The following is a 5,717-nucleotide window of genomic DNA, read 5'->3' as shown; positions in this document are numbered from 1 at the left end:
AATGACTGTTTTTGAAATTTAGTCACTATCGTTAATAAGGACCTACCAAAAATATTTCTCATTTCTGAAAACAATGAAGAAAAAAGAGATAAAAGTATCTGCCTACATGTAGCTTTCATGTTCGTAAGAGACATAGAAAATAAAAGACACAGATATTAAATGCACGATGCAGCATTTTCTAAGTCCTCTTAAGAGAAACAAATGAGGAAAGGGGATAGATAGAGCCAGAATGGAAAGGAGAGGTTCAATTTAAATACAATAATCAATGCAGACCCCATGGAAAGAATGACATTTCAAGATAGGCTTAAAAAAGAGAACCATAAATATATTTGCTAGAAGACTCTTTCAAGAAGAGGGAATAGTAAATATAAAAGGAAGCCAGAAGGTATCTGTTATGTTCAGGGAATCGCAAGGAATCCCAGAGACTGGACCAGAGTAATTATGTCAGATGGTGATAAGGGCTAAGGACAAAAATCAAGAACGAAAGGGCATTGAAAGTATGTGGGTCGACGTGGTGGGTGACGTTAAGGTGCAACTTAAAAAAGGTAAGATGACACACTTGAGAAAAGACGGAAGTTGACAAGGAATCAAGCCTTTCAGATTTTTAAGGTAATAGCCTTCCAAGCAGGAAAAAAAAAAAAGCAAAAAGCAGATGCAAAGAACTCAAGGCACAATATGTCTGGTTGCCTCAAAGACCAGCAAAGAGGTCTGTTAACCGAAAGGAGCAATCCATAGGAAGAGCAGCTGGAGATGATGTTAAAGGGATAGCAGAATCAAGATTACACAGTGCCTTAGGTCATTATAAGATATTAACTTTCCTATGTATGGGTAAACTGGGGAGACATTGCAGGGTTCTTATCAAAAGAATGGTATTTTTTTTTTTTTTGCCAAAACTATTAAAGGGATCATTCTGGTTACTGGATTGAGAATAGGTTACAGACTGATAAGGGACAGATCAGGGAGAACAGTTATAAAGCTATCACAGGAACCCAGGAGAGACACTGAAGATGACTTTCATGAAGTTAGTTGTTAAAGAGATGGAAAGATGTGATTATAATCTATATATATTAAAGCATAGCCTATAGCCACTGTCCATAAAATATCAAAGAAAGAAAAGAGATAAAAAATAAGCAATAGTAAGCCCTGGCTGGTGTAGCTCAGTGGATTGAGCACAGGCCTGTGAACCAGAGGATCGCAGTTCAATTCCCAGTCAGGGCACATGCCTGGGTTGCAGGCCAGGTCCCAGCAGGGGACACATGATACATTGTGTGTCCCCAGCAGAGGCAACCATACATTGATATTTCTCTCCTTCTCTCCTTCCCTTCCCCTCTAAAGATAAATAAATAAAATCTTTAAAAAAATAAGCAATAGTAAGTTAAATAGAGGAAAGAAGGATATATTTTCAAGTGGGCTGTTACTTCAGCCAAGAATGAATAACAGAAATTAGTTACCTTTGTAGTACTTCAGCCAAGAATGAATAACAGAAATTAGTTACCTTTGTATGGAAACATCTAAAAAATTGAATGGAATATATGAATAAAAGCATTCGAGATATTTCACATCAGTAATGAAAGACAACAATTCTTGACTAATTAACAAGATGAATAATGCATCTGCCCTGACTTACTATCTGGGGAGTTTCCGGGCTGTGACACAGAAAGGGGAAACCTAGGCTATGCCCAATGGGCTCTGGGAGTTGAGAAAAGAAAACTGGAGTTTTAGAGAGGCCATGGAAGCAGGGGTTTCCAGAGAAAACAACAGAGAGAACAGATTGCATGGAGAGGAATTGTCAGAGATCTCTTCAGGGTCCTGCCCTATGTTCAGCTGAGAACTAACTAGTGCCAATGTGTGAAAAAACTATTTGCAGCTGGGAAAGGAACCACCATAAAAAATAAGAGGAAATGATGTCCAAAGCTTACAAAGAAAGAAATGCTTTTTTTTCCCAAATAGGCAAAAGAGAAAAAAAATCTCATCATTCATGAAATAGAGCACTAACAGCATGTTGCCAACAATTAGGACAAAATCAATTCTAGACTAAACACTTCTCTGATCCTACTCAATAAAGTTTAAGAGCAAGACCCAAAAGATCATAGTTTTTCCAAGTAACTTAACTGCAGTTTAGGTCATAACTGAAGAATATTCATAGGAATAATGTACAACAACCAAAAAGGCAAAATTTGCAATGTCTGCCACACAATAAAACATTACCAGGCATCCTAAGAAGCAGAAAAACACAAAGTCTAAATAGAAAAAAAATAAGTTAATTAAGAAATAACACAATTGATGCAATTAGTAAAATAAGGCTGTTGAACTGTTTTTACAATTATATTCTATATGTTCAAGAAGCTTGGAGGGAAGTAAAACATGTTAAGTAGAGACAAGGAAGATACGTGGAAGACCCAAACAGAACTTAGGCAGAAACTTTAATGGGGAAAGGACTTGAACAGACACTTCTCCAAAGAGGACATACAGAGGATCCAGAGACACATGAAGAGATGCTCAATATCCCTTGCTATCAGAGAGATGCAAATTAAAACCACAATGAGATATCACTTTACACCGGTGAGAATGGCTATCATAAACAAAGCAATAAACAACAAATGTTGGAGAGGGTATGGGGAAAAGGGGACTCTGGTCCACTGTTGGTGGGATTGCAGACTGGTACAACCATTATGGAAAACAGTATGGAATTTTCTCAGAAAACTAAAATTGGATCTGCCTTTTGACCCAGCAATTCCACTGCTAGGATTGTATCCTAAGAACCCCAAAACACCAGTCCCAAAGAACATATGCACCCCAATGTTCATAGCAGCACAATTTACAATAGCCAAGAGTTGGAAGCAACCTAGGTGGCCGTCAGTAAATGAATGGATCAAAAAACTATGGTACATATACACAATGGAATTCTATGCAGCAGAAAGAAAGAAGGAGCTCCTACCTTTTGCAACAGCATGGATGGAACTGGAAAGCATTATGCTGAGTGAAATAAGCCAGGTGTTGAAGGACAAATACCATATGATCTCACCTTTAACAGGAAGCTAAACAACAAAACAAACAAGCAAGCAAAATATAACCAAAGACACTGAAATAGAGAACAGGTTGACAGTGACCAGAGGGGAGAGAGGAGGGAATTTCAGGGGAAATAGGGGAGGGATTTAGAGGAACATATATAAAGGATACATGGACAACAACTGAGAAGGGTGGAAATGGGAGGGAGGGGGGAACATGGGGGTGGGATGGGATGGGAGTAATAGACAGAAAACTGTACTTGAAAAATAATTAAATAAAGATAAGTATGCATATACTCCATAAAAAAAGAAACTTTAATGCTTCGATGAAAAACAACAACACTGGATCAGATTAACAGAAATTTGATGTCTCAGAAGAAAAGAACTTACAGCTATAGAAAAAGAAACTATTAAACAACTCAAAGAAAAAAGAGACTAAAAATGAAAACAAAAAATAGTTAGCTGTAGGATTATTTAAACAGTCTAATATACATGGAATTGGAGTTTCAAAGGAGGAGAGAAAGGAAGGTAGAAGGGATAAGAAAAAATATTTGATAAAATAATGGCTGAAATATTTTTAAATTCACTTAACTACCTAAAACAAAAGACCCAAGAAATTCAGTGAACCAGAAGAATAACAAATTTGAAAAAAAGACACCAACACTTAACATTGCTTAAAACCAGTAATACGTAGAACATTTTAAGTGCCATAAGAGAGAAAACATTACATGCAGAAGGACGAAAATAAGACTTCTCAAAACTTTTCTGATATACATCAAAAGTAGTAACAGCTCTAAAGTATTACCAGATAAAAAAATCAACCTAGAATTTTATACCCAGGTAAAATATCTTTCAAAAATGAAGCAAAATTAAGACTTTGAAGATATATAAAAACATAAAGAAATTATTGTTGGCTCATCTGCACTATATATAATAAATTTTAAAGGAAGTTCTTCAAGCAAAAGCAACATTATCCCAGAAGAAAATCTGTGTCCAGGACTGAAGAACTCATGTAATAATAACTACATAGGTACATATAAAATATGTTTTCTTATTTTTTAAATCCTTTCAAATGACTTGTCTACTTAAAGCAAAAATAATACATTGTGAAGTCTATAACACCCTGAGAAGTAAAATGTAAGCAAATAATAGCACATAATCTTCATGATGATAAATTAATGAATAATGTAAGTTTTTATGCATGAAGTAGCATATCATTTGAAAATAGACTGTGATGAGTAAATAATGCATATAATAATAATACCATAATATATTAAAATAATGTAAAAAGGGTTATAAATGATGACTGGAAATACTTAATGACTGGAAAGGTGGCAAATTTAACAAAGAAAAATAAAGAACATAGGAGGATTAGGACTACGTTTTTCCCTTTGCGGCCCTCGGCGACACTGAGTCCTCCCGTGCCACGCCACCGCCTGTCCCTGTGGCATTGTGTGGTTTAGCTGAGAAGGGGAACTCGGGGAGCCCCCATAGCGTGCGCCTGGCAGTGGAAAATTATTTTAGGTCATGTGAAAGACACGCGTCGCCATTCCTAAGGCTTACCAGAAACTCTGACTTGAAGAGAATAATTGGATTTTGCACCAAACCACAGGAAAGTCCAAAAGCTCCATCCCACACTTGGTTACAGCCACCGAGTACCATTACACAAACCTATGGATTGGGAGAAGAAGATCCTGATATGGTCAGGCCGTTTCAAAAAGGAAGATGAAATCCCAGGCACTGTCTCGTTTGAGAAGCTCGATGCTGCAAAGAACCAGATCCGGGTGGAGATCAGCAATGTAATGACTGCCCTGAGAGCGGCAGGATGCATTTGGGTGGTTGTTGAGGGCGGCAAGGCTGCCAAAAGACACGGGTCTTGAATGAGCCTGAACTTAGAAAAGAAAGCTCGTCTGAGGGAGGAAGCAACTATGAGGGCCGAAACAGAGTAGCAGAGGTATCTGTGTTGGCTGGATTTTGGAAATCCAGGAATAATGTTTCGGCAACAAGCCTATGTTAAAAAGAATGAGGTATGAGGATCCATTTCACAAAAGTATGGATTGTACAAACAAACCATTTCCCTATTTGGCTCTAGAGGTACGAATAAATTTTCTTAAAGAAAAAAAAAGAACATAGAGTAATTAGAAACTAGGAGAAAGATGGTAATTTTTAACCCAGACTCAGCAAGTACATTAAAGGTTTAGATTACAAGCTCCGACTTGGATAAAAGAGCAAAACCTTGTGCCTGCAAGAAATATATTTTGAATGTTAAAAGACAAACAAAAAGTAAAGAATTGAAAAAGGTGTGTATGCTATACTAATATTAACCAAAGGTTTCTATTTTGAATGTTACAAGACAAACAAAAAAGTAAAGAACTGAAAAAGGCGTGTATGCTATACTAGTACTAACCAAAAGTGGTTTGGAGTGACCACATTTGTCTCAGACAAAGCAGACTGTAAAGAACGTTACTATGAATAAAGTAGTACATTGACATCCTCTACAGGATGTAATGATCCTAAATGTTTATACATTTAAAAACAGAACTCCAAAATACATAACACATAATAAATAATACTGAAAGGAAAAAATAGACAGATATATAATTATAAATAGAAATTTTAGCAATTGTCTCTCAATAATTGAAAAACAAGTAAGGAGAATTCAATGATGATACATATTTGAACAACATATCAACCATCCGGACCTAGTTG

At 36.4% G+C, this 5,717-nt stretch overlaps 1 pseudogene; it reads left to right on the top strand.

Annotated features, from left to right (window-relative positions):
* Positions 1–448: 448 nt before the first annotated feature.
* LOC118997377 (protein FAM162A-like) lies at positions 449–5,280 on the top strand (annotated as a pseudogene).
* Positions 5,281–5,717: the final 437 nt, after the last annotated feature.

This window comes from Sturnira hondurensis, unplaced genomic scaffold (genome assembly GCF_014824575.4).
Source record: "Sturnira hondurensis isolate 20B ecotype Veracruz unplaced genomic scaffold, ASM1482457v3 Scaffold0013063, whole genome shotgun sequence".
Classification (NCBI taxonomy): Eukaryota; Metazoa; Chordata; class Mammalia; order Chiroptera; family Phyllostomidae; genus Sturnira; species Sturnira hondurensis.
The sequence above is the reverse complement of the archived record's forward strand: the minus strand, read 5'-3'. Positions and strand labels throughout refer to the sequence as shown.